The 27972-nt window shown below is 45.2% G+C and overlaps 1 protein-coding gene and 1 long non-coding RNA gene across 5 annotated transcripts in view; one reads left to right on the forward strand and one right to left on the reverse strand.

The window, feature by feature from the left end:
- Positions 1-1311, reverse strand: part of SCNN1B (sodium channel epithelial 1 subunit beta) — a 76439-nt gene extending 75128 nt beyond the window's left edge. Inside the window, exon 1 of one of the 2 annotated variants that reach the window (XM_060285086.2) lies at positions 1290-1311. The gene's annotated coding sequence lies outside the window, so the exon portion shown is untranslated. Of the gene's footprint in view, positions 1-751; positions 887-1289 lie in introns of those variants that run through there. The other variant, XM_030871480.3, reaches the window with a different exon arrangement.
- LOC138842335 (uncharacterized) lies at positions 591-27930 on the forward strand. Of its 3 annotated transcripts, none has more exons than XR_011376740.1 (4): positions 591-865; positions 4193-4354; positions 13919-14073; positions 17978-27930. It is a non-coding gene; the product is annotated as an uncharacterized lncRNA (long non-coding RNA). The 3 variants fall into 3 exon arrangements; XR_011376741.1 differs by having other exon boundaries at positions 591-841; XR_011376739.1 differs by lacking the exon at positions 591-865 and adding an exon at positions 3428-3672.
- The last annotated feature ends 42 nt before the right edge of the window (positions 27931-27972 follow it).

Here is a 27972-nt window from a genome sequence, read left to right on the forward strand (position 1 = left end):
CCCTCACTCCCTGGTGGAGATGGGGTGTGGGAGCTTTCCTGCCTCTTGTGGATGGAGGAGCTCTGCTGCTTCCTCCGGAAACCTCCCCCTGCCTCAGTTTCTCCCTCCACACTGGAGGGAGAGGTTCCGCCCCAGCTGTCCGCCCCCACCCCCTGCCCAGCACCCCCAAATCTCCGACACATGCCCCTCTGGGGGATAGCAGGGCCTCCGGATCTGGCCTCCTCCCAGTGTGGCCCCAAGGGGGACAACTCAGGGAATGAATCCCTGTTGCCCAGAGGCGGGCTGGCAGAGGAGGCTAAGGTGGGCTCTGGGGTCAGACTCCCTGGGTTCAAATCTGGGCTCAGCAAGTTGTCCCTGGAACCCGGGGAGGCGTCTCCAGCCTCTGACCCTCAGTTTTCTCCTCTGTAAAATGGGGACACCAAGAAGGGCCTAATTCCAGCAAAGCGTTGTGCGTCCCGGCGCCTAGCCCGTGCTCTCAGGTGTCGCTGCTGTTGCGCTCCCGAACGACACCTCACCCCGCCCCTCGGGGCCGAGGACGCTGCCGCCTTCTCTGCCGCCCCTGACAGACACGCTCATCGCCCTCTCCCGGTCCCTCGGCTCGCATCCGGGGGCTTCCCCACTCCCCACAATCCTCTGCGGTGGTCCCCCTACGCCCGAGGCCGGGTCCCCGCAGCGCCGCCGAGCGCCCTCCGGTGGGAAATGGCGGGGTGGGCGGCGGGGGAAGGCGCGGAGCCCGGCGTCGCTGACGTACCTGCTTCCCGCGGCGGCTTGGGATGCGCGCGGCTGGCGGCGGCGCTCGGGAGGAGGCGGCGGCGGCGGCGGCGGCTGGGCAGTTGTCACGGTGAGGCCGCGAGCGCGCGGACAGGTACTGGGAGGGAGCGGGCGGCGGGGCTGGGAGGTCCGGGAGCGCGGCGGGCGGGGCTTGGCGGCGCCGACGGCCCGGGCCCCCGCCCCCGCCCGGCGGGCCACCGCCCCCGCTCGGCTCCCCGCCGCCCTTCTTTCTCACTCTCCCGCGAAACAAGCTCCCGCCGCGCGCGTTCCCTCGTGCCCGCTTCTGCATCCACGTCTGACCGGCACACCCACCCGGACCCCTCGCGCACACACCCCGCATTCTCCCTCTGCACATCCGGACCTGCGGCACCAATATGTACGCACAGACCCCGTCATCCTCGTGTTCCCCAGACAGACCACTGTGCCCACAGTCCCCTACCCCGCCCCCCCCCAGCACATACGTGCCCCGTGCAACACTTCATCCTGCCCCGCGGTGTACCTGGACACATTGCGCACACCTGTACGACCACGCCCATCACATCCACACCCCCGCAGGCACAGATTGTCCTCTGGGCAAGGTGAGGACTTCAAGGAGTTTGCATAGGAACAGGCTTCTGCAGCTGATTTCCCTGTCCCTCACCGATCTCTGCATTCCCTCACCCTCACCTTTGCTTTCTCAGGGACCTTCTCCTTCCTTGGCCTCAGCCACATCCTCCAAGGTCATTCCCAGATCCCCGTCAGCCCCTGAAGGCCCCGTCTGTTTGGACCTTTGGCTTCCTGCCAGTGACACCCACTACACCTGTGCTTCCGCCTGAGCATGCTGCCAGGCCCCCTTCTCTAATCCTCATTTCCTTCCCTCTTCTCATCAGTTCTAAGGACTGTCATTTCAGTATCTTCATTTCACATGTGCATGGCAAACCCCAAATGTCAGCCTGTCTTTGTCTTGCCATTTAGAGACTATTCCTTTTCCCTTGCGGCTGTAACAAGCGACCACAAATGTAACTAGCTTAATACACATAAATGTATTATCTTACAGTTCTGGAGGTCAGAAGTCTGACACCACTAAAATCAAGAAGTGGTACGACTGTGCTCCTTTTGGAGGCTCTAGGGGAGAATCTCTTTCCTTGCCTTTTCTAGCTTCTAAATACTGCCTGCATTTCCTGGCCAGCAATGTCAGGACAAGTCTTTTGTATACACCACATCTCTGGTACTCTCTTCTGCCTCTCTCTTCCACTTATAAGGACTCTTGTGATTACATTTGTTCTACCTGGATGGATAATCCAGCATAGTCTCTCCATTTCTAGGTCAACTGATCACCAATCTTAATTCTAACTGCAGTCTTACTTCCCCTTTGCCCTGTAATTTAACATATTAACAGGTTATAGGAATGAGGACTTAGACATCTTTGGCTGTTATTCTGTCTATCACAGAGGCTGAGCCCTGCTGGAGAAAATTAGTCATCCGAGAGGATTTTTGCCACTATAAATTTATGAACCTCTACAAGCAGAAAGACCCCTATCACTGTCAGTATTTGCAGTAGAAAAATAATAAAATAAAATGTGGAATGGTTATGTGATGGAATACTATACAGCACTGAACAAGAACATATTCCACCTATGCATATGAATGTTCAAAGACTTCAAAATCATGAATGAAAAAAGCAGGAGAATTGAAACAACAATGAGAGCAAACACGTTTATAGTGCTTACTCTGTGGCAGATGGTGTTTCTAGGCACTTATATTAAAACTCACAGCAATCCCCTGGGGTAATACAGATGAGGAAGCTATGGCACAGGAGGTTGAGTAACTTGCCCAAGGTCACACAACTAGGTAGCATCAGAGTCGGGATTTGAACCCAGAGTCAGTCTTAATCCAGAGCCTGTGCACTTCACTGCAGCAGAGTAATTTGTACAGTATGAATGATTTCAAGTTAAATTTTTAGAGCACATAAAACTATATATATATCCAAATCACTTTGCTGTATACCTGAAACTAACACAATATAAATCAACTGTACTTCAATTAAAAAAAAGATAGGTGGATTCATATATGTGCTTCTAAATTCAGTCTGTTGCATTATGTTGTTTAGTGGAAATAAATAAAGGAAATCCAGCCTCATGTAATTTTACCCACCATTGCTTTTGTCAACCATTGCTTTCCTCAGTGCAAATGTCAATATGGTGACCAGGCAAGTAACATCTTAGTATTATTATGACAATATAATTATTATTGTATTTTTGACACACTCCCACTCCCCCCCACCCCTCCACCAGAAGTCTGTGAGCCACACTTTGAAAACCATTAGTATGAAAACCACTAGGTTTGATAAACCTAGTATATCTAATATCAACAATTTCAATTGTTGTTGTTCAATTTCAATTGTGACCATTGAAATTGTTGATATTAGACTATTATTGACCTACAAAAATGGCAACATCATATGGTTCCACCCAGTGCGTGTTATTTTGGAGGGTTTTCCTTTTGGTTCCCACCCTGCTTCCCTGGCCAGGCCCTGTTGTTGAACATCACTGGGTGCGTCTCCTCTGGGACTGTGTTGCTGTGCGCGGCTTTGTACAAATGATACGTCTTTCTTTATGTCATGATTTCCAGTGGGGGGGGGGAGCTGGAGTTTGGGGGGGTGTATAGGAACTACGAACTGGTTGATGTTAGGCTGACATATTTTAAAGTATGTATTTTAAGCAGTTGTGAACGTGGAGAGGGGTGTTCTCAGAGCTGGCTGAAGGACGTCAGAAAGTCCACGTGGACTTCTGTCAGGTGTTTAGAACTATGGATCATTTGGCAAAAAAACAAAACCCCTTTTTCTAGACAAAGACATGTGGGCTGAGTTATGGCACAGTTGGATGCATTCACGTCTGGATAGATTCATGAGTGGTTTGGGAGGTAAGTGACCCCAAAATGTTCTATTGAATATTTATATACTATTGTGGAAGAATAGTCCTCCTGCTTTCTTTAGTCAAGTTAGTGCAATTCTAAGAGATGATGAGATAGGAAAAGGGATCCAAGATCAGTCAAGCCAGCCCTGGGGATCAGTGGGGTGTTAAATGCCGTTTTTATAACCACTATTTAAACAATACATTGTATAAAAGATAAGGCGATTATTCTTTTCATTTCCCCCTAAGGAGGGGGTCACTGAGCATCCATTCGTTCTACTCTAGGTAACTGCCTGTGACTTAGTTCTGGGGTCACCACCCCTTCCTCACTCCTACCCCATATTTTGATCCTGGTGACGCTTATTTCATGTATCACCGCCCCATTCAGGGTTGATACTACCCCAGCCTAGAAATCACACATTGTATTCCTCTTGGGATATTGATTGGTTCAAAGGAGGGAATGAGACACAACTCAAAGTTAACCGTAGCCAATGAAACTCTACACAGGGACTTTCTCTTTGAACTCTTAGGGAGTCCCACCTGCTTCCGAGTGGTTCAGATACGGAGCTGCATCTGGGAAGAGGCTGCATGAGAACGAATCCCATCCAGAGAGAAGACAGAGAGGAACTAGGTCCCAGTTTCATCGTCTGACCCACATGAAGCCATACCTGTCCTACCCCTGGACGTTTCAGGTGCATGAGGCTATACATTTCCTTTCTGCTAAGCCATCTTGGGTTGGGGTGTCCGTTGCTTGCAACTAAAGACTCCTAAGTGATTCTGGTGAAAATTTTATCCAAACTACAGAAGAAGGAAGTCAGGAGGGACAGTTACAGGATCCTGACATCTGGAATGTCAGGTTCCAAACTAAGATAAACTACAACAAGCAGAGACGTGAAGTCCTGCAGTTAGGCTCAATCAGACAAATACTGTGCTTAAGTACAGAATGGGAAGCCATGGCTTGGGACCTGTGCCACCCCCTGAGATATAGAGCCTCTTAGAGATGCAGCACCACCTGCAGGTCTGGAGGCCCTGGGCGCTGGGTCTCTGGCTTTGTTGGCAAAATCCTTATCTGGGTCCATTGATCAAGGTGGGCCCCTGGATCTTCAGTTTCATTCCCCCAGGCCACAGCAAGCTTGGGTGTTCCTCTTCTCTGACCACAGCTTACCAGCTTACACCATGCCTGTCCTTTCTGTTTTTCCACTTTCTCTCCCTGGGATAGCCCCCCTTGGCTTTCCCTTCCCCCCCATGACTACTACTAATACTGAACTGTGGTACTGTTTGCCAGGCACCTTGCTATGTCTCTATCCTCCCAAACAATCTTATGAGGTAGGTTCTATTTTTGTTCCCATTTTACAGATAAAGAAACAGACTTGCAGATGTCAAGGATCTTTTCCCAAATAGCAGCAAAGCCAGGCCTCTCTGCAACCAAAGTCCATGTTCTTAAGCCTTTTCTTAAACTGCAGATTTGTAAACAGTAGGGTGTGTGTGTGGGGGGAGGGGGAATGGAGGAAATCCAGTTTTCAAACATGTTTTGTAAGATCACGTGGTATTTAAAAAATTTTTTGAACCAATGTTTAAAAGTCAGAGAAGAGCTCATAAAAATCAGCTTCCTGATTCTCCGGAAAATAAGCAGTCAGGAGGTCTGGGGACAACAGGGCTTCCATTCCCGCTTGGTCTAAGTGACCTGGAGCTGGGTGGCAGCTGAATGGACCTGTGATTCCCCACTCCTGCAGTGGCCAGAGTCCCCACACCCAGCCTGCCTGCACGTTGATGCCCCGCGGACATTTGAGTGTGGAGCCTCTGCTCTCAGCACCACCAGGCCTCCTTAGCTTGGTCTTCCCTGCTCCCCGGCCAGTCTGCCACAAAAGCCTCCAGCCCCTGCCAAGCTTGGCGCTTTCCACTTTGTTCCCAGAAAACCAACCACAGAGGCCAGATCACACAGGGCACAGCCAGGCTGGCGCTCAGGGCTCACCTGGGCATTCGGAGCACATACCTTTCCATTTTTCTCTCCCTCCTGGCCTAGATGAAAATTTTAATCAGCTTCTGCGGTTTTGACCTGAGGAAAAGGAAGATCTGGGAACAAACTTTGCAACTTTGCTATTGAGGTTTTCAGTTGCATCCAGGAACCTTGAGAAAGGTCAGGTTGCAGCTTGGTGACTTTAAAACACTCGAATATTCTTACAATCTAGTCAGGGAAGACAGACAATAAACGAGACAAAGAAGATTTTAGATGGTATAACTGCTGTGGAGAAAAAGAACGGAGACCAAAGGGGATGGGGTGAGAATTCCCCGGCTGATCAGTGGTTAGGACTCTGTGATTCTGCTGCAGGGGGCATGAGTTGATCCCTGGTCGGGGAACTGAGATCCTCACGCCTAAAGAGGTGAGGAAGCCAGCCCTGCTGGTACCTGGGAGAAAAATGTACCAGGCAGAGGAACAAGTGCAAAGACCCTGAGGCAGAGCATGCCTGGCGTGTTTGAAGAGCAGTGAGGGTGCCAGTGTGTCTGTAGTGGATGTGAACAGGAAGACAGTAAGAGGGAGATTCAGAAAGTTCACATGGGGTGTGGAAACAGAACACAGGGCAGGGCCTTGTAGGCCAGTGTAGGGACTTTGGTCTTGAAGCACCGAGATGAGGGCCTTTCGAGCATTTGGGGTGATGTAACCTGATCAAAAAATTTTTAATGTATTTTTTTATTGTGATAAAATACACATAACAATATTTATCATTTTAAAGTTTACAGTTCGGTAGCATTAAGTACATACACATTGTTGTTCAACCATTACCACCACCCATCTCCAGAACTTTTTCTCATCTTCCCAAACTGAAATTCTGTCCCCATTGAATAATAACTAACCAGCCTCCTCTCCTCCCAGCCCCTGGTACTCAATATTCTACTCTCTGTCTGTATGAGTTTCACTATTCTAGGTACTTCATTTAAGTGAAATCATACAGTATTTGCCTTCTTGAGTCTGGCGTATTTCATGTCTTCAAGACTCTTTCGTGTTGTAGCATGTGACAGAAAGTCCTTCCTCTTTAAGGCTGAATAATATTCCAGTGTAAGTGTGTATGACATTTGTTTATCCATCCATCCACTGATGGACGTTTGTGTTATTTCCGCCTTTTGGTTATTGTAAATACTGTTGCAGTGAACACGAGTGTACAAATATCTGTTCAACTCCCTGCTTTCAATTCATTTGGGTGTATCTGACCGAAAGTTGAAAAGACTCACTTTATAAGAAGGGTGGCAATGGCTGGAGCAGGGACCAGGGTGAGAGCTGTGGAGGGGGTGAGAAGCAGTTAGATTCTGGATATATTTTTCAGGGATAGCAGACATAATTTGCTAGGGGATCAGGTGTGGGGTGTGAGAGAATTTAGGACCAAGTCTTCCCAGACAACCCAGTACTTAATGAGTATCTTCACTTTTGAAGCTATTTAAGCAAGTTACAGAATAATGCCTGCCATATAACATTATTTACATAAAAACTATATAAAATAATAGGATACATTTTAATGAGCACATATAAGTTGATGTAAATGCAGAGACAGAGCTCTAGAAGGATACATATCAAGTTGTTAACTGTGGTTACCTCTAGAATGAAAGAGAGGAAGCAGAGGTGAGGGGGGTCAAGGAGAATCTCATCTTCAGCTGTGTTCCCTTTTTAAAATAAAAAATATATTCATATAACACTTGTATAATTAAAAACTTTAAAAACCCTAATAAATAGTGTTTACACTTTAAAAAGAATAGAAGGGGTTTGGTTTAATTGAGGACCAAGTTCTCCCAGCCAATTGGGTGTTGAATGAATCAGATTCACTCTTTTTAAAAATTAATTTTTATTAATTAATTGTAAAGTATGGTTGCTTTACAATGCTGTGTTAGCCTCCACTGAACAACAAAATGAATCAGCCCCACACATACAGATATCTCCTCCCATTTGAACTTCCCTCCCATTTAGGTTACCACAGTGCCTTAGGTAGAGGTCCCTGTGCTAAATAGTACGTTCCCATCAGTTGTCTATTTTATATGTAGTATCAATAATGTCTATGTGTTGATCCCAGTCCCCCAATTCCTCCCACCCCACCCCTTTCCCCCTTGGTATCCATACACTCGCTCTCTATGTCTGTGTCTCTACTGAGTCAGATTCACTTTTGAAGCTATTTAATTGCTACTGACGTGGCCCGAATCACTGGTTCATGCTGGGAAGGAAAATAGGAGACTTTCATTTGGCTCGGTCTACTGAAAGTGAAAACCTTTCTAGCTAGCATGGGCCCAGAGCCCAGGACTGGCCAGTCAGCCTTAGAGAAGTCAGCAAAAATTAAAGTGTAATCACATAAGTAACAATAATCATTTCAACAACATAAAATAGCAGGAACAACCACTTACACTTAGGTAGCACTTGCAGTGCTGGCCACTGCTCTAAACATTTTACATGTACTAACTCACAATAGCCCGGGGAGGGAGATATTACTATTACCCTCATTTTACAAGGGGAAATGGAAGCACACGTATTTCCACTGGTTGCACGTTCTGGAGATCAAATTCATCTCCTGTTTCTCCCTTGCCTGTTTCTTGCCTCTTCTCTTCACTTCTGAGGTTTGGATCATATTGAAAGGCTTAGTACTGATGTAACAAACAATGAAGCTGTGGAGATGCCTACAGCAGGTCAGTTCCATTCTTGCTTCCCTGGCATGTTGGCACATAGTCTCCACATAGCTGACAGAATAATCCTTTTATCCTTTACTAATCCACATCATATGAAACAAACAAAAAAATGAAACCTAGAAGTCACCTTGGAAGATGCTGGATGTGGCAGGATGACTCTGAGATGGCCCCCAAGTTTCCTCTCCTAATGTTAACTCCCTTGTGTAATCCCCTCCCCAACCACGTAAGTGATGTCAGAATCAAATCTCTCCCCAGCTGAGCCTTCCGGTGAGACCACAGCCCAACCAACACCTTGATGGTAGCCTCATGAGGGACCCTGCAACAGAGGACCCAGCTAAGCCATGCTGGGATTCCTGACCCACAGAAACTGTGAGCTAATAAATGTGTGCTGTCTTAAGCCACTAAATGTGGTAGTTTGTTTTGTGGCACTAGAAAACTAATAGGCTAGAGAGGCAATTCAGTATTTTGAAAGCATATAAATAAAGGAAAAGAGTCAAGCATGTATTCTGCCTCTCTTATACAGGGTAACCAAATAGGTGATGTGAGGAAATTTTCATATATATATTCCAGCTAATTAAAGAAAGAAAAAATAAAATGTCAGCACTTTGAAACTTCTAATGAGGGACTTCCCTGGTGGCGCAGTGGTTAAGAATCCACCTGCCAATGCAGGGGACATGGGTTCAATCCCTGGTCCGGGAAGATCCCACATGCTGTGGAGCAACTAAGCCTGTGCGCCACAGCTACTGAGCCTGCGCTCTAGAGCCCGCGAGCCACAACTACTGAAGCCCGTGCACCACAACTACTGAAGCCCGCACACCTAGAGCCCGTGCTCTGCAACAAGAGAAGCCACCGCAATGAGAAGCCCACGCACCACAACGAAAAGTAGCCTCTGCTCGCTGCGATTAGAGAAAGCCCACGCACAGCAACAAAGACCCAATGCAGCCAAAAATAAATAAATAAATAAATGTTTAAAAAAAAAAGAAACTTCCAATGAATTAGTGGACCTAGGCAAAAGTCATTTATGGCTGCTTATATCATGAGATAAAGGACAATCAAACAGTATACACCTCTTGATGAAAGTACCCAAAATCATCTATGAAGTATTCTTGCCAGAAAAAAAGGACCTTTAGTCTGATTAGGTCTCTCTATAGAACTACGAATTTACAAGAAATCCAGGGAACAGAGGAACTTGTTAAATAACACCATGGGGATGTAACCAGTGAAATTCAGATGGTGGGAAACTCTATAGGACGAATGACCTAGTTTCAACAGATTGAAAGAAACAAATAGAGATTGAGGAGAACCCTAGAGATCAGAAGAGACTTAAGAGCTATTTAAACAATTGTAATTCATGAATCTTACTTGGATGCTGTGTCAAGCAAGTGCATCGGCACCATTTTTCCAACAGCATATGCTCACTTTGTGTCTCTGAGCCATATGTCGGTAATTCTTACAATATTTCAAACTTTATTATTATTATATTATATTATTATGGTGATCTATGATCAGTGTTCTTTGATGTTACTACTACAACTCGCTGAAGGCTCAAATGATGGTTAGCATTTTTTAGCAATAAATTAAGCTAGGTACACTCTTTTATTATACATAATGCTATTGCATACTTAATAGACTATAGTAAAGTATAAACATAACTTTTATAGGCAGTGAGAAACTAAAGCATTTGTGACTTGCTTTATTGTGATATTTGCTTCATATTCACAGTGATCTGGAAGCAAACCTTGCAATATGTCCGAGGTATGCTTGTATACAAAAATATTTAGAGGTGAAATGATAAGATGTCTGGGATTTGCTTCAAAATAATCCATTTGGGTGGTGTGGGAGATATAGATGAAATAAGATTGATCATGAATTGATAATGGTGAAACTGCATGGTGAGTACTTGTGTGTTCATTATACTATTCTCTCTATTTTTTGTATGTTTATAAATTTCCATAATAATAATTTTCAGAAAATCTAAGTAAAATCTAGTGTTTTCCATTTCAGAATAAGAGCTGAAATGGCCTGTAAGTTTCCCCATCACCTGCAACCCTCCATCCCCTTTGCTATTTTCTCTGAGCTCATCTCCTACCTTTGTCCCCTTTGTTCTTCCATGTGACCCTCACTAGCCTCCTTGTTGCTTCTTGAATACCCCAGCCTGCTCCTACCTCAGGGCCTTTGCACTTGCCATTCCGTCTTGCTCCTCTATCAGGTATCCCAGGGCCTGCTTTTCTCACTTCTCTTAGGTCACTGCTTAAATGTCAACCCTAGGGGTGGTCTTCCTTGATTATCCCACATAAAACAGCAATATCTACCACATATAGATTTTCTTGCCCTATTTTTCTCCTCTCCAACGGGATGTAATTCCAGGAAGGTGAGGACTTAAAAAAAAAATCAGTGACTATAGCACCAATGCCTAGATCAGTGCTTGACATATTACTATTTGTGGAATTAATGAATGCTTGTTTAACTCCCACTTGTCTTTTGTTATTTATTATGAGTAATTTCAAATGTACAGAAAAGTAGAGAGAATCACATGTAATAAACATCTCCTAGATATAATACTTGTGAACATTTGCCATGTTTGCTTCATCTCCTTTTCCTTTTTTGGCTGAAGTATTTTAAAGGATTTATAGTCAACATGACATTTCATCGCTAAATACTTCAGTATGCATCTTTAAAAAAATGAGACACTTCTTTACTTTGCCACAATACCGTTATAACACCTAGCAAAATGAACCCCAAATCCATAGTACCATCAAATTCCTCCATATCCACATTTCCCCAATCGCCTCCAAAAGACCTTCAAACCAGGACCCAGTCAAGATCCTCAAATTGCATATGATCACTTCTCAGAATCTCTAAGTCTAGAACCACCTCTCCTCTCATGTCTCCTCCCTTTTTTCGAGATCACTGAAAAAACCAGGTCCATTGTCTTATTGGTGCAACACCCTACCTTCTTGGCTTTTTCTGATTGCTTCCTCGTGATGTATTTAACTAGTCCCTCAATTTCCTGTAAAGTAGAAGCCAGATCTAAAGGCTTGATCAGATTTTAGCTTAACATTTTTGGCAATAATTCTTCCCAGGTGGTGCTGTGAGCGTCCTCTGCTGACTCACACCAGAAGGCTCATGACTGGGTGTCTCAAGAGTGAAGCTAAGATTGTTCAGTGGGTTTAGGTGGTGACAACCTGATCTCTCCATTGTGAAGTTGTTTCTTCTGCTATAATCAGCTCTACGGGTTGATGATTTGGCACCTTGTGAATATCCAGTCTTCCTTGAACCTTTCACCCCGTAGTTTCAGCATCCATCGCTAATCATTGCCTGAGTCAATTATTTCCTTCAGGGCTGCAAAATCGAATGCAGTCCTTCCTTCAACATTTACGAGCTGGCATTCTTCTGTAAAGAAGAGCTTCTTTCCCTCATTGACTAGGGCAGAATAAATTGTTTCCCTCTAATTACAACTTTTTTAGGGTAAGGATTTAATGCAATAGCTGCCTCCAATGGTGACAAATTAGTTCTTTCTATTCTACTTTTTCTCTCTCTCTTTGTTTTTGTTTGTTTGTTTATCATTATAAACTCATTGACCTTTAAAAATAGAGTTAGGGACTTCCCTGGCGGTCCACTGGCTAAAGACTCCACGCTCCCAATGCAGGGGGCCTGGGTTTGATCCCTGGTCGGGGAACTAGATCCTGCATGCATGCTGTAGCTAAAAGTCTGCATGCTGCAACTAAGAAGTCCGCATACCACAACGGAGATCCCACGTGCCGCAACTAAGGCCCGGTGCAGCCAAAATAATTAATTATTAAAAATAGAGTTAAGTGTTTCATTCAAATACATTCACTAATTTAAAAAAACTTTTTATTTTAGACTAGTTATAGATTTACAGAAAAGTTGCAAAGATAGTACAGAGAGTTCACACATCCAGGTTCTCTATAAAATAATGCAATGTAATAATATCTTACATTTCCATGATTCATTTGACAAAACTGAGAAACCAACACTGGTACATTACTATTAACTAAACTCCAGACTTTATTTAGATTTTACTAGTTTTTCCATGAATGTCCCTTTTCTGTTTCAGGATTCAGTCTAGGATCACTCATCCATTCTTTCTTTTTGATGCTTAAAGATGACCCAATATAAGTAAACAGGAGCCTGTTGAGGTTGGGTCCATGTCCTCTTGACATGACTATGGTCCCAACTAGTCTTTGTTAAGCTGCTTTCTGGCCCAGCAGGATGTCCCAAGCTCAGATGGATCTGACTTCTTTCCCAACTTTTAAAAAGTGGTAGGTTTAACATGAAAGTCAGGATTTTCAGCGCTCCCCGCAAAGTCAGAAGATCTGGCAACAGTGAACTCGCATTCCCGCTTGGCAGAAACTGGCCACAGCTTAGCAGGGCCACCCCATTTAGACAGGGTGTGCACACCCAAGCTTGACACAAGCATCCCCACCCCCCAGGACCGGTTCTGGCCATGCCGTTATGCAAGCCGCCTGGCTTCTGCAACATGTGAGCTGCTCCCTCTGGGTTAAGAACACAGACTTTGGTGTCTGCCTGCCCTTCCTCCTCCCTCCCATCTTTCCTATTTATGAAGTGGCTTCTGCGTGCCAAGCACGATGCGAGATGCTGGGGTTCTAAAGGCAGATGAGACACATATGCAGGTCATTGGCTTGGGTGATCTTAGAGCCACTCCTTGACCTTCTCCTGCAAACTACAGTTCCCAGGAGCCACTGCCACTCACTGGCTGGCTGGTTTCCAGCTAAACTGAGCCAAAAAGAGGCACTGGCAGGAGATTGGATGGTGGGATAAAGGGAGGAGCGAGGGCCTCTTCCCAACTTCAGAGAGTGTTTTCCAGCAGAGGCTACATCTCCTCCATGGTTTAGCTCATCACTGGGTATCCCCTGCTGTTACTCTAGTTCCTCCTGGATGGCCCCAGAGAGGGACACCAACCCCTCTGTGTGCCCCAGCAGTGACAGCAGCTTCCTGCTGTCGCTCAGCCCAGGGTGGCTTCACCATCTCCTATTTGGCTTCTCAGCTGTTGGCTCATTTGTGTAATCAATTCCTTGTATGAAGTTCCCTCTGTTTGAAATAACTGGAATGGTTTGTGTTTTTCTCATACAACAGGCCTGGCCCGTGACGTCATGGAACACATACTGGTTCTTTTTCTTTATCTGCGTTTACTTGCTTTGTGACTCTTGGCAAATTACTCAATCTCTCTTAGCTTTGTTCGGTCTTCCTATCAGGAAAATAGGGTAATAGTGGTACTCCCCTCATATTATTGTCGTGAGGATTAAATGCAATGATGCATAGAAAGTGGTTAACTCAGTCTCTGGAACCTAATATTAAGTGTTAAAAAATGCTACCTAGTGGGTGGAGTGGGAGGAAGGGGGAAATTAAAAAAAAAGCTACCTATTATTCTAGGCTGCACGGTACGAACTGTTCCTGCCCCCACCAGGAGACAGCCATGGACTTCTTCCTCTGTGGCTCCATAGACATGCAGCTACTGTTTATTGGGCACCTACTATTTCCAAGGTCTTAACTTATTTACTCTTGATAAATATCTCTAAGGTGTAGGTATTACCCTTCTCCCCATTTTCCAGATGAGGAAATCAAAGCGCAGAGAGGTTGAATAACTTGCTCAAGTTCTCATAGAAGAGGAGGCATGATGTGAACCCGTGTGGACTGCCTCTGGAGCCCATGCCTTTAACCTGCCCTGCAAACTTCCTCAATATGCTGCACTCCATTGTTACAGCAGGTAAGAAAGCGTCTCTCCCCTCAGATACCTCACAGCCCAGCTGGAGAGACAGGTTCATTCATCACTAGGCACAATGCAGTGTGATGCATACTAATCATTCTTTGTGTGCTTGTTCATTCAGTCATTCAGTCATTCAGCAAACTCTGGGCATCAATTATGTACCAGTGTGTGCTAAAGGCTGGTGAGGAGGCTCAAGGTGGTTTGGGGGACCCAGACTTCCACACCTTCTCTAGCTGCTGAGTGCAGAGTGGTAAAATGGGAGGCTTCTGACATTTCCTTTATTTATTTATTAACATTTTATTGGAGTATAATTGCTTTCCAATGGTGTGTTAGCTTCTGCTGACATTTCCTTTTTTTATTCCTCCAAAGCACAGCACTTTAGAGTCAGACATATTTGAGTTTTCCTCGTGCTTCTTGATTTACTTGCTGTGTGACCTCATGCAGATTACTTAACTTCTCTGTGCTTGTTTATACATGTAAAACTGGGGCTAGTAATGATAATAATGATAACTCACATGCTTAATGTTAAGGCACAAAGAGATGATAAATGCAAAGGTCTTAGCTGAGTACTGGGCACACAAGAAGGGCTTAATTATCAGTTGTTACTACTGTTTGTTGATAATGGTTGTTAATTGCCCATAACCACCAACAATGGAAGACTGTTGCTCTAAATACTACATCCCTTAGTTTGGCAAAGTTTTGCTGGTCTAACAAACCAGATGCATTCCTTCTGGCTTTTCAACTGACAAGTCTCAGCAGGATGAGAACAATGCTAGTAGGCATGACAGACAAATCATTAGCAAAGACAGAAGGTCAGCTGTTGTTTTCCAGGTGTTGCATAGAAGAGAGCTTTAAGTTCTGTAACCTTCCTCCACCCTGCCAGAGAGCCCAGCCCTGCCTGGCTCCAGCTCAGTCATGCCTGGATGGGTTTAAAGAGCCACACAGAGTGAAGTAAGTCAGAAGGGCAAAAACAAATGCCGTATGCTAACGCATATATACGCAACTTTAAAAAGCGGTGCTGATGAACCTAGTGGCAGGGCAAGAATAAAGACGCAGACGTAGAGAACGGACTTGAGGGCGCAGTGCGGGGGGGTGGGGGGGGAAGGGTAAGCTGGAATGAAGTGAGATAGTGACATGTACATATATATACTACCAAATGTAAAATGGATGGCTAGTGGGAAGCTGCTGCATAGCACAGGGAGATCAACTCGATGCTTTGTGACAACCTAGAGGGATGAGATAGGGAGGATGGGAGGGAGACGCAAGAGGGAGGGGATATGGGGATATGTGTATACATATAGCTGATCACTTTGTTGTACAGCAGAAACTAACATAACACTGTAAAGCATTTATACTCCAATAAAGATATGAAAAAAAAAAAGAGCTATAACCTCTTCTAATGCAGAAGGTATGAATTTCACTCCACAAACCTGGATCTGTGATACATAACATCGTTTACTGTAACCATGTCATTCCTATTTCTGGCTTCTTCTTCCAGGAAATAGAAACTTAGTAGTAGCCAATTCCAAGTCTAAAGATGAGCTATATGCTGAAGATTCGTAAATATCTCCTGCATCTTTCCTGAAATCCAAGCACACATCTATCTGTCTACTTGACAATCTCATTTGTTCAATAGGCATCTCCAAATTAATAACCAGTCAAAACTGAACACTGACATTTTCTCCCCAACCTCGCTCCTCCTACAGTCTTCGCCATCTCAGTGATGGCAACCCCATTCTTCAAGTTTTCAGACCAAAGACATCAGAGTCATTTAAAAAAAAATTTTTTTTTATTGCGGTGAAATTCACATAACATAAAATTAACCATTTTCGAGTCAACAATTCAGTGGCATATAATTCATTCACAGTATCAAGGAAGCACTACCTCTATCTAATTCCAAACTATTTTTATCAACCTGTAAGAAAACCCATACCCATTAAGCAGCCGCTCCCCTTTCTCCATCTTCCCCTAACCCCCGGCAACTACTAATCTACTTTCTGTCTCTATGGGTTTACCTACTCTGAGTATTTTGTATAAATGAAATCATGTAATATGTGGCCTTCTGTGTCTGGCTTTTTTTTGTTTTTAACATTTATTTATTTATTTATTTGGCTGTGCGGGGTCTTCGTTGCGGCACGTGGGATCTTCATTGTGGCGTGTGAACTCTTAGTTGCGGCATGTGGGATCTAGTTCCCTGACCATGGATAGAAACCCTGGCCCCCTGCATTGGGAGCGTGGAGTCTTAGCCGCTGGACCACCAGGCAAGTCCCTGGGTCTGGCTTTTATTCACTAACAAACCGTTTTTGAGGTTCATGCGTGCTGTAGCGTGTACCAGTACTTCATTCCCTTTTATGGCTGAAGAATATTCTGGAGACAGTCTTGATGCCTCTGTCTTATGCTCCACAACCAACCAGCTAAGTAATCCGGTTGTCTACTTTCAAAATATTTCTTTTCTTTCTTTCTTTCTTTTTTTTCTGGCCATGCCACACAGCTTGCAGGATCTTAGTTCTCCAAGCCCGTGCCCCCTGCCATGGAAGCACAGAGTCCTAACAAAACTGGACCTCCAGGGAATTCCCCGAATACTTCTAGAACGGATTCACTGCTCGCTGTCTCTACTGTACCCTCAATACACAGGACCATCTCTCTCCTACCTCAGGCCCTTTGTACTCAGGCTCTTTCTGGAACATTCGACTGTGGTTTTCGGCCCTTAATTTTCTTTACCTCTCTGCGAGTTTTACCCTGTTGAGCACTCACCCCTTCATGAAATTGTTTCTGTTCTTGCATTTCATGATGCCATGTCCTCATTTTCTTTTGTACCTGGCTGTTTCCTCTCAGATGCCTGTATGAGCTCCACTTCTTCCGTGCACCCCTTAAATGTTGGCATTTCACAGGGTTTCATGCAAGTCCTCTTCTCTCCTTTCTCCTCTCCCTGGAGTGAGTTCATGAATACACCATCAGCCTAAATCCTTTTCTTAATCTAGACTCATAGTAATTGCCTGCAGGGTATCTCTCTCTCTAAACAGCCCTGAGGCACTACAAACTCGACAAGTCCAAAGTGAAAAAACCCTCCAAACAGCCAGGTTGTTCTTGCCAAATGGAATCCCCAGCCATTCAGTTGTCCAACATAGAAACCCAGTCCTAACCTTGATTCATTTTTTTTTCTCCTTAGTTGCACGTCTAATCCATCACAAATCTATAAATCCCACCTCCTGATATCTGGAACTGTCTACTTCTCTCTTCCCCTCCCATAGTTCAGATTGTCACCTTTTCTCAGACAGCTGGTCTTCCGGCATCTTCTCTGGTCCCCTTCAAATGTATTACCCAACGCAGAAGCCAGAGAGACTTTTATGGAATACAAACGTGATCCTCAATTGCTAAACCTGCCATGGCTTTGATTACTCTTGGGGTAAGTTCCTTAACCCAGCTTATAATACCATGCCTGATCTGGACCCTGTGACTCTTCCACCACCAAGCTTGCCTTCTGCCCTCTAGACAAACAGAACGAATTCTCTTCAACATACTATGATTGTCATTTTTGCTTACATTGATGTTTGCCTGCAATACTGCCCTTCCCACTCTCTCCTGCCTCTCTTCATCCTTTAACTCGTAATGTATCCCCCAGGTATCAGCTTAGAAACCACCCCTCCAGGAAGCTTTCCCCATTTTCCCAAGTCTGGGGCAGCATAGACTGCTACGTGTTCACTAAACTCTGATTCTTTTTCATCTTGGGCTCACAGTTGGACTACATTTCCCAGGCTCCCATGCAGATGGGTGGAGTCATGTGGCTGAGTTCTGACCAGTGGTAACTTCCTCAAAGAATGAGGAACATGTATTCAAGGCTTAAAACCTACCATGAAGACCTCCCATGTCATCCTCCACAGTCTCTATTTCCCTCCTCCACCAGGTGGATGCAGGGACCCCATGGAGAACTCTGACAGCCTGGAGGAGGGCAGTGGAGCCATTAGATAGAAGGACCCTGGATCCCTGAATGACTGCATGGAGCAGAGTCCCCCCCTGCCCTCTCCCCAACCAGCATGGGATTATAACAGGAGAAATAAACGTTGCTGTATTAAGTCACTGAGACTTGGTTGTCTGTTAAACAGCAGTTAGCCTACCCTGATAAATACATTTGAATTAATTGATCTTCCCTCCCCCACCCCACCCCCATTCTCCCATATAAATTTTTACCTCCCACCAGAGCACTTACCATATTAAATAGCAACAGCCTCTCGCCTGCCTCTTCACCTGCGGGAGGATAGGGATGGATCATGCCTGTCTCATCCTAGGTATAAACGGGCATCCAGCTCAGCACCTGGCTTGTCACAGCTACTAAACAAATAGTTGTGGAATCGTTTTGTGGTTGTTGGATTCTCCGTTCCTGGGTGCGTACTTTGGTAACTTGCCCAGAACTGGGATCCCTCCTACACCTCCCCAGTCCTCTCTCAACACTCAGGACCTGCCTTTGACCCAGTCCAGTAGCTAGCTGGGACTACCAGATGACACAGCTCCTGAAGCTCACTGCCCCCCCGACCCCAATTTCCCTATATTGACACGGTTCCCAAGCCTGGTTTCCACCGACCTGTCAGGATCCCTGACACTGCTTGATTTTCTCATGCCTGCTGTCTGCCTTCTGGATGTCACATTTGCATCTGCTGGTCTGGATTTCCTCTCAAGTTCTGGAACTTTCCTGGTGACAAGCTGAGGCTCTGGCAATGGGGCAATGACCAAGCTATGTTGTTAGCAAAAAGAAGGGGTAGGAAACAGGGTATACAGTGTACAATAATTTGTGAAAACATCAAAAAGATACAGATACATTGGAGTTTTCCTTAAAACATTTTTAGAAGAGCACATCAGAAATTGGAAACAGAGCAGCATGGAGGTAGGGTAAGAGTAGAGTCCTGGGACTTGTTGTGGAGGGGGACTTATCTTTTACTCGCTTGTACTGTGTGGTAGGCTGAGTAATGGCTCCCTTCCCCCTTCCCCAGCAAAGATGTTCATATTCTAACTCTCAGAACCTGTGAATATGTTGCCTTACATAGGAAAAGAGATTTTTCAGATGTGATTAAGTTAAGGACCTTGACATGGGGTGATTATCCTGGATTATCTGGGTGGGTTTAATGTAATCACAAGAGTCCTTCCTTATAAGAGGGAGGTTGGAGGATCAGAATTAGAGGAGCAGCTGTGATGTTGGAAGCAGGGTGGGGGAGGGAGGGGCATGGTGGGAAAGAGAGAGAAACAGACAGACATTAAGATGTTCCTCTGCTAGCTTTTGGTGCTTTTTTTGGTCTGTGCCTGTTTACATTTTCAGGTTCCAGATTCCTTAGCTTCAAGTTTGGGATATATGAGGCAAAAAGAAAACCCAAGGAGCTCAACACTGTGTGTCCCCTGGTCCCAATGTCCCTATTCTGTCTGCTTTCTTCTCTCCACCTGGCAGAGTCTTCTGATGTTGGTGTTATATATAATGTCCAGAGTTTTTAGTTATACTTAGTGGGAGAACTAAAGAAAAGGACTTCAGTCTATCTTTCTGAAAGTAAAACGCCAGTATCTTTTTGAGGTTTACCTGGTGATTGTAATGTGGAGCCAGAGTTAAGAATCACTGTGATTGGACTTCCCTGGTGGCGCAGTGGTTAAGAATCCGCCTGCCAATGCAGGGGACACGGGTTCGAGCCCTGGTCCGGGAAGACCCCACATGCCGCAGAGCAACTAAGCCTGCACGCCACAACTACTGAGCCTGCGCTCTAGAGCCCATGATCCACAACTACTGAAGCCTGCCTGCCTAGAGCCCGTGCTCTGCAACAAAGAGAAGCCACCGCAATGAGAAGCTCTCACACCACAACGAAGAGTAGCTCCGGCTTGCCGCAACTGGAGAAAGCCCGCGCACAGCAAGGAAGACCCAACGCAGCCAATAAATAAATTAATTAATTAATTTTTAAAAATCACTGTGATTAAGGAGTGGGGGGAGGGGGAAAACAGCATTATAAAATATAATTTACAAAACACAAATACATATGTATAAAAAGCATCTGGAAGGAAAAATGACAAAATGTTAACAGTAGTTATCTTTGGGTGGTAGGATCATAAGCAATTTTTAATGATAACTTTTTATTTTGAAATAGTTTAAGACTCACACAGGGAGATCCATGTACCCTTCACCCAGCTTCCCCCATAATAATATCTTGCCTACTAGTATAATACTATTAACTCAGATTTCACCAGTTTTTAAGTTACAGGCAATTTTAATATCCTCTCTTCTGTTCATCTGAACATATTTCCTGTATAACAACAAAAATTTGTGAAAAACATCGATTCCTCCTTTAGTGTATCTGAGCTCACTCCTTTCTGCCTACTGAGGTCTTTCCTATGTTTTCTCTTCTGGCTCCATTTCTCCATCCACATCATAAACATCCTCCACAGAACAACCAAGGGAAGGAAGGTACATGGGACAGACCTTCACTGTCCTGGAAATCCATTCATTCAATAAATCTCTTTGACGTGCCTACTGGGGGCCTGGAATCAATGGAGAGTTAGCTCCAATGCAGCTTTCATTGCCTACATTTTTTATTTTCTGTATATTATGATGTTTTGACATCTTAGAGAGTCTGGCTGGGGAGAGACTGCCTTTCCTGGGGCGAGCCGATTAGAGACAGCAAGGGACTCAGCCTTTGATATACAAAAGAACACATCCAGTGCCACATCTTGCTTTATCTGGTCCCCATACCACAGGAAGCAACATTCCTGGCCTTAATCAACCCAGAGCCAGATACCTGGTAACTAGGGACCACTCCTATAGGTAAGAACCTGCTGAAATTTTTCAGACTAACCCATCCTAGCCATGCTTTCTCCTCACTCCTGCTTTGTGCCTGCTGACCACTCTGGGCTTTCCCCACATTGCCCTGTTTCTAGGACCTGTTATAGAATAAACTGTATTTTCCTGAGCCTCTCCTGTGTTCCCTCTTGTGGCCATACCTGACTGGCCGTCACATAAAAGAACCTAGAACAAGCTTCCTCCACTGGAGTGCATACTCTAGTGTATGAGACAGACATTAATATTATACCTGTGAGTGTAAAACTATAACCATGAGGAAGAAGTTCATGGTGCTCAGAGCATTTTAACAGGGAGATGTGACCCAGGCTTGGGGGGGGTGGGGTGGTCAGAGAAGGTGTCCTTGAGGAAATGACATGTGGGTGAGATCTGAAAGGGTGATCAGTAGAAATTAACCAGAGAAGTGGAGGAACGTTTTCCAGGCAGAGGGACCAGCACGTTGGAAGCCTCACTGCTGGAGCCTGCGTGCAGGGTGACCGGCCGTCCCCCGTTGCCCTAGACAGAGTTAGGGTTAGGGTAGGTTCTGGGTACCATATTTTCAGTTTTAAAACTGCGACAGTCTTGGGTAAACTGTCCTAGTTCTCCAGGGACTGGGGGGTTCCTGGGATACTGGATTTTCAGTGCTAGTGCTAGGAAAGTTCTGGGCAAACTAGGAGGAGTGGGTCACCCTGTATGGCATCTTCAAGAAATTGAAGAAGGTTCTTAGAGTGAGCGTCCTTGGAAGCAGTCCCTGAGAAAAGGAGTCACGTGCAAGGAGTTTATTTGGGAGGTGGAAGAGGAGGGAAACGGGGAAGTGAGACAGGGAAGGGAAGGCAGCCAACAAAGGGGACAGTCTTGCTCTACTGAGGGGTCTCCAGAGAAATAGAACCTGTAGGAGACAGGTAGGCAGGTAGACAGATAGATAGATCCATAGACAGATAGATATGGATGGATGGCTAAATAGATAAGTAGAGAGATAGATATGGATGGATAGATTGTCAAATGGATGGATGGATACATACATACATAGATATATAGGGATATTTGTATTAAGGAATTAACCCACATGAGCATGAGGGCTGGCAAGTCTGAAATCTGTAGGGGAGGCTGGCAGACTGGAAACTCAGGCAGGAGTTGATGCAATCTTAAGGCAGAATTTCTCCTTTGAGAAAGATTTCAATCTTGGCCTTGATCTTATTGAAGCCCATCCATATTATTGAGCATAATCTCCTTTACTTAAAGCCAATTGATTATAGATGTTAACCACATCTACCACATCTACCTGCATAGCCACATTTTGATCAGTGTTTGATGGAATACGTGGTACTATCGCCTAGCCAAGTGAACATAGAAAATTAACCATCACCACGCTCGAGCCGGTGACTCCTGTGGACAATGGGTTTAATCCTGCTGGGGCATACTGGGAGACAGTGGACACACCAGAGACACAGCAGAATCATCCACCCAGGTGAGGGACATCGGGTATTTACACTCCGATTCTCATCAGACACTGTCTGACAGCTGCTGCGGGGAGGAGGTGGGGAGATGGGTGCGGAGGCAGGTAGGCAAGGATTTCCAAAGACCAGAGGACCTGCTCAGGCAAAGCAGAGCCCTGAGGTGGTTTGGAGGAGGGGAAGGGTGGAATGTCCACTACAGAAGGCCCCTGGGAATCAAGTGCTGAGAGCAAAGTAGAAAAGGGCCCAGCTGCAAAGAGTCCTGTAGGCCATGTGAAGATTTAAGGCTTTAAATCAAGAACAATGGAAAGGCATTATGTTTGGTGGGTGGGGGCATAAGGAGAGGCCTAATGACCGGATTTGTGTTTTCAAAGGTCTTTCCATTGATTCTGTTCCATATAGATCAGTGGAACAGAATAGAGAGCCCCAAATAAACCCATACACCTACGATCAATTAAAGACCTTTTAAAAACACAAATCCGGTCATTATGCCTCTCCTTACCACCCCCCCCCCCACTTCAACAAAAGAGGCAAGGATATAAAATGGGAAAAAGACAGTCTCTTTAGCAAGTGGTGTTGGGAAAGTTGGACAGCTGCAGGTAAATCAATGAAGTTAGAACACACCCTCACACCATACACAAAAATAAACTCAAAATGGCTTAGAGACTTACAAGACATAACACCATAAAACTCAGAGAAGAGAGCACAGACAAAATATTCTCTGACATAAATTGTACCAATGTTTTCTTAGGTCAGTCTCCGAAGGCAATAGAAATAAAAACAAAAATAAACAAATGGGACCTAATCAAACTTAATACAAGCTTTTGCACAGCAAAGGAAACCATACAAAGAAAAACGGAAAGAAACCTATGGAATGGGAGAAAATATGTGCAGATGATGCAACCGACAAGGGCTTGATCTTCAAAACATACAAACAGCTCAGGCAACTCAACAACAAAAAACCAACACAATCAAAAAAATGGGCAAAAGACCTAAAAAGACATCTCTCCAAAGAAGAAATACAGATGGCCAACAGGCACATGAAAAGATGCTCAACATCACCAGTTATTAGAGAAATATGCAGATCAGAGCTACAAGGAGGTATCACCTCACACCTGTCAGAATGGCCATCATTAAAAAGTCTACAGGGCCTTCCCTGGTGGCGCAGTGGTTGAGAATCTGCCTGCCAATGCAAGGGACATGGGTTCGAGGCCTGGTCTGGGAAGATCCTACATGCCGCGGAGCAACTAGGCCCGTGAGCCACAACTACTGAGCCTGCGCGTCTGGAGCTTGTGCTCCACAACATGAGAGGCTGCGACAGTGAAAAGCCCACGCACCACGATGAAGAGTGGCCCCCGCTCGCCGCAACTAGAGAAAGCCCATGCACAGAAACGAAGACCCAACACAGCCAAAAATAAATAAATTAATTAATTAATAAAAAACCAAAAAATTTAAAAAAATAAAAAAGTCTACAAATAACAAATGCTGGAGAGGGTGTGGAGAAAAGGGAGCCCCTCCTACACTGTTGGTGGGAATGTAAGCAGCCTCTGTGGAAAACTATGGAGGTTCCTCAGAAAACTAAAAATTGAATTACTCTACAATTTAGCAGTCCCATTCCTGGGCATATATCCAGGCAAACTATAATTCAAAAAGATTACCTGCACCACTATGTTTATAGCAGTACTATTCCCAATAGCCAAGACATGGAAACAACCTAAGTGTCTATCAACAGATGAATGTGTAAAGAAGATGTGGTACATATGTACAATAGAATATTACTCAGCCATAAGAAAGAATGAAATAATGCCATTTGCAGCAACACGGATGCAACTAGAGATTATCATATTAAGTGAAGTAAGTCAGAAGGAGAAAGACAACCACCATATTACATCACTTATATGTGGAATGTAAGATATGGCACAAATGGGAGCTGCTGAGCTGAGGTGCTGATGCAGCCATTTCGTACTAGGACGTCCAGTCTGAAGTGCCGGGAGCAAGGTCTCTGCACATGGCCTCCTAGGAGGAAGTGAAACCAGGCTAAGCACAAAGGGAAAAAAAAAGGTTCCGAAGTTCTGAATCAGAGACTAACCACCCCTGGGGCAGAATTCCTGTGAGGCCTCCAGGCATCCAGTAAGTGATGTAGGGCTAAGGTGATGAGAGCTGCCCAACAGAGAACTTAAGAGCAGGAGCCCAGGGGGAGACCCTTAGAACAGATATGGGGAACATGGAAGCATTCCACAGGGACCCCCTGAAATACCTGGGAAGGGCAGCCCGATACAAGACTGCAACTCCAGTGGATCAATTAGGAGAAGAGCTCAAACAAATGTAGTGTAATGATTAATGGAAGATGGAGAATACAAGGATATCTGGGTTACAATGAACTCAACAGTACTGACTATGAATTCTGTATCCAGAACTAGAAAGACCATGGTGAACAAGACAGACATGGTCTTGAACCTCACAGATACAGCCACTATGTACAAATATGAAGTTGATTCCAACAGAGATTACAGTCTGTGAAAGTGTCAGCAAACTTTTTTCTATAAACCACCAGATAATAAATAGTTTAGGTTTGGGGTCATATGGTATCTGTCACAACTACTCCACTCTGCCATTGTAGTGTGAAAGCAGTCAGAGACAATGCATAAGCAAATAGGCATTGTTGTATTCTAATGAAGCTTTATTTATGGAAAAAAATGTGGCATAAATGAACCTATCTACAAAACAGAAACAGACTCACAGACATAGAGAACAGACTTGTGGTTGCCAAGGGGGAGGAGGGTGGGGAGGGAAGGATTGGGAGTTTGGGATTAGCAGATGCAAACTATTATATATAGAATGGATGGACAACAAGATCCTACTGCATAGCACAGGGAACTACATTCAATCTCCTGGGACAAATCATAATGGAAAAGAGTATAAAAAAGAATCTATATATGTGTATAACTGAGTCACTTTGCTGTACAGCAGAAATTAACACAACACTGTAAATCAACTGTACTTCAATAAAATAAAGAGAGAATTAAAAAAAAAGATCTTTAGGCTGTGATGAGAAAAGGGGCAAAAGGGATGTGGAGCCACTAGCTTGGAAGATCTTGCTGGAGTCCAGGTGCCAGATGGTGGCATCTGGGAGAGAGTGGTAACAGTGAGGGTGGAGAGAAGACAGACTCTAGGGTTGTTCAGGGAACTAAAGCAACAGGTCTTGGTTATTGATATAGGATCGTTCGGAGGGTATTGAAAGGAGAGTATCAAAGCCATCCCTACTCCAGGAATCCTGCACTTATTTTAAAAACCTTTTTTTTATGTGTGGGGGAGGGCGGATAGCTGGGGCCCCAGAATGGACCAAACAGCCCAGAAGTTGCCTGCAACAAGCTGGACCATGAGAATGACCTTAAGATGACCTTGTCTGGGACTTCCCTAGTGGCACGTTCCCAATGCAGGGGGCCAGAGTTAGATCCCTGGTCAAGGAACTAGATCTCACATGCATGCCACAACTAACAGTTTGCATGCCACAACTAAGGAGCCCACGTGCTGCAACTAAGGAGCCTGCCTGCCATAACTAAGACCTAGTGCAACCCAATAAATAAATAAAGATGACCTCATCTGCTGCCTGATCTGTTTTCATACCCTAGGATGCTTATTGCATAATCAGAAACCTCCTGTTGAAAATACAGCTGGAAGATACAGTGTAAATGGAGGGTAACCATGGAAAACATTGCTTTGGGCTCTCAGGGCAGATCTCATAACTAGAACAGGGATGGTATGAAGTTGAGAAATCAGACACCCAGAGCCCGTCACCTTGAAATGGGCACCCTTAACCCTCACACCTTGGTTGTCCAAACATCACATGCTCCTTAAATGCCCACCTGCTTTCTGTGTCATATTTTGTTTTGCCCACTGTGTGGAACAAAGGGTGGATTTAACCTCTCTGGTGTGGGGGGAGCGGATTAAGAGGGGATGGGAAGAGCAGTGTCACATTGGGGCTTTCCCACTTGTCCTTGGCTTTAAGAAGCCAGGTGTAATGAGAGGATCAGATGATGGTGGTGTAATTTGACAAAACTGGAATTTCCCCACCTCTGCTTGCAGCACCATGAGAATCTTCCTCTGAAGGGAACATTGGCCCAGCTGCTGAACAAGAAGATGGGGACAGATAACTGTGACCTGCCCATACAAATGACTAGAAAACCAAACTGAGCTTTAACTTCCAGTGGTGTCTGAGGCCAGGCTACAGCGTTTCTCATCTCCTCCTCGGCCAATGTGCTCAAGATGGGAATCCACGGGGGGGATTGTGGAAGGCCCCCAGTTATCCGCGCCTCCTGGTATCCCTGTCCTTGGGTAGCTGCCCTCCCACACTTACCATGATGGGTCTGAGTGGTTGTCAGAATAACGGCCTCCAAAGATTCCATGTCCTAAAAGCTGGAACCTGTGACCATGTTAGGTTACATGGAAAAGGGGAAATTAAGGTTGTAAATGGAATTAACGTTGTTAATTAATTGACCCAGAGATGGGGAGATTATCCTGGATTATCTGGGTGGGCCCAGCGTAATCACAAGTGTCCTGAACTGGGGAAGAAGAATGCAGAAGAGTCAGAACCAGAGGGATGGCTTCATTACAAAGGCTCAGCCAGGCACTGCTGGCTTTGAAGATGGAGGGGGCACGAGCCAAGGACTGCAGGTGCCTCTAGAAGCTAGAAAGGCAGGAAAATGGATTCTCCCCTAGGGCCTCCGGAGGGAGCCCCGTCCTCATGACGCATCTTGAACTGTAGCCCAGCAAGACCCATTTCAGACTTCTGACCTCGAGAACTGTAAGCTAATAAATCTGTGTTGTTTGAAGCCAGTAAGTCTGTGGCAATCTGTTACAGCAGCAATAGGAACCTAACACAGTCACGTGGCTAATTTCACATGGCAGAATGTGACAGTGCGTCACTTCCGAGACACGTTTAAAGGACTGAGCCTTCCGTTTTGAGCTCTCCTTCTCTCTCTCACTCCCTTTCTCTAATTATTTGCTCTGAGGGAAGCCATGCTGCGAACAGACCTCCAGAGAGGGCCACGTTGCGAGGAACTGAAGCCTCCTGCCAACTGCCACGTGAACGAGCTGAGAGGCAGCCCCTGCAGCCCCCGTCGAGCCTTCAGAGACCACAGCCCTGGGCAGCAGTTTGCTTGCAACCTCCACGAGAGACCCTGAGCCAGAGCCACCTAGCTAAGCTGCTCCTGGATGCCCCCTCATAAAATGTGAGATAATAAATGCTGTTGTTCTCAGCCACTAAGGTTTGGGGTATTTGTTATGTAAGACTGGATAACGAATACAGGGTCATTCCATACTTTTCTGCTAACTCCACGTAACATGTTTCATCAGGTGCTAAGTCCTACAGACTCTGCTTCCTAGTGATCACTCCAGCTGTGCTCTTGCTTTTGAACTATTGCAATGGTCCTCTCATGCCTCAAGACCGCTGTACCCGCTGTTCCCACTGCTGGGAACAGTCCAACTGGATCTTCCCATAGTTGGCACGGTCTCATCAGGTCTCAGATTAAATGTCACCTAGAGAGGGCTTCTCTGATCATCCTGTTTCATATTGCTGTTTTACTTCACACAGAGCATGTAACACACTCTGAAATTGTCTTTAAAGAAAAAAACCATTTACTT

This window comes from Globicephala melas, chromosome 15 (assembly GCF_963455315.2).
Source record: "Globicephala melas chromosome 15, mGloMel1.2, whole genome shotgun sequence".
Taxonomy (NCBI): domain Eukaryota; kingdom Metazoa; phylum Chordata; class Mammalia; order Artiodactyla; family Delphinidae; genus Globicephala; species Globicephala melas.